We start from the raw sequence: 2154 nt of genomic DNA on the forward strand, positions 1-2154 counted from the left end.
ACAGGTCACATAAAAAAACAGGTGTAAATGCGGTGATGCATGGGGTCTACCTGGTAGCTGGTCACATTGGGTTCTGGTGCCGATCCAATTGCTTGTCTCTCGCCAGCTCGCTCTTCCTGGTTCACCAGCAGTTCGCTTCTGTGTCCGTTTGGCAGTTCAGTGTAGAGTCGACATCTAACACGCAGACAGAAACTTGAAACAAAACGCCGTTATGAGAAGGGAAAACTTGTCAGTTGTCTTTCACACAGCAACGCTTTAGAAAATGGCTTCCCAGCCATGTGCTCTCTCTAGAATTTACCCAGGAAGGAAGTCCTTCTTCAAGACTTCCGCAGCAGAGTGGGAGCTCCGCCCCTACTCAGTCTGGCAAACCAATCAGAAAGCCAATAGGGAGGACCTTACAGTGACAAGTGCTAGCATGTACAGTATGTGCCGTACATAGCGCTAATACTTTGACTTGCATTTAAGTTAACGACTGCACTAACATTACATTTGAAGATTTATCTGGTTTCACATAACAAAAACAACAAAAACACACACAAAAACTACTTGAATTCTTCGCCGATATGCGCTTGTTCAAATTCACATTTTACTATTTTACCCCCACTGGCTAATCCCATCCCATGACAGTACAGTACAGTACAGCACAGCACAGGGGTGTGCAAGGTGCACAGGTTGTGCGCGCGCTCCACAGGACAGGAGACATGTCTCTGCTTCATGAAGCCTGAACATGAAGCCTGGGGATGTTCTCTGCATGCCAGTCCCACAGCTTTACCTTTGCCCCATGACGCCCTGCGTTCACTTCACACCATCACAGACCAAGGAGCTCACTGGGACTCCTTTTGCCTCTGGAAATACAGATGTGGCGGAAATAAAGATCGTAGCTGATCTGCACCTGTGCTGAAAAATAGATATAGGATTGAAGAGTTCTTCCACACACAAAAAAACAGCTTTAAAGGTCACTCACAATAAAGTGTAATAATACACATTGTGATAATGTCACACCTCACAATATTGTAAATGCGAGGCGCATAATGCATTCAGGTTATTGCATAGTGAAATATAACGTAAGCAAAAGATCTGCACTGGGGCGGGGTGTGGAGATAGAAACAGTCGCCGGGTCCGGGGTTCAATTCCCGGCAGCGGCATTCCGGCTTGGTCAGACGACAGACGTTCCTGTACAGACTCAATTGGCTGTTTCTGCGGGTGATGATGAGATGAGATGAGATCAACTTTATTGTCCCAGAAGGGAAATTTGTCTTGGGCAAAAGGTGCGCATAGCCACATCCTGTGTTACAAAGACACAAGTAAACACAAACAGGACAGACACAGCATTGCACTAAGACACAGTGGTGGAGATGCCAACTGAGACATGAAATTGCACAGCCCTATTGCACAATTTGTTTAAATCATACATACCCATATAGGTAAAATAATATAAAATCAACAATAAACAAAACCAGCAGCGGGATAATGGATAAAAGAATAAAAGAGTAAAAGAATAAAAGAATAAAACATTAAAATAAGATTAAATGAAAAGTAAAAGAAATAAAATAGGAAGGTAAAACATGGGGCTAAGGTTACCGTTCCTACTTAAAGGAACACTCCGCCCATTTTCAACCAGCTTTGTATCATTAGAACATCAGTAGTATATCAGAAAACTGTAAACGGTTTTGAAGTCTGTCATTTAATTTGACAGTTATTGGGTGTTAAAGTGTGGACCAGTGACATCACTGGTCCACACTAACTCAAATTAATAACTCATTAACTCAAATCAACTCTCAAACTGTAAACGGTTTTGAAGTCATTCATCTAGTTTGACAGTTATTGAGAGTTGATTTGAGTTAATGAGTTATTAATTTGGACCAGTGATGTCACTGGTCCACACTTTAACAATTAAAATTAACTCATTCATGGCCAAAGACGTCTTTGACGTGTTATCAGGAATAGCCCAGAGGGCCAATGACGTGTTTGACGTGTTTTTGTTTTTATTAGTGCAGCGCGTAGTTCAATCACTTCCCCAGCCTGTGACATGTTATCAGGTCCCTAGCCTCAAAGCCAAGCCGACAACACGCGATCAAACACATACCGCAGCTGTTGTTTTGAAATGAGCAGGAGGAAAAACAGAGAAACGCGCTTCCTTGTAGAGAGGAGAAA

The sequence above is a fragment of the Poromitra crassiceps genome (assembly GCF_964638095.1).
Source record: "Poromitra crassiceps genome assembly, chromosome: 25".
Taxonomy (NCBI): Eukaryota; Metazoa; Chordata; class Actinopteri; order Beryciformes; family Melamphaidae; genus Poromitra; species Poromitra crassiceps.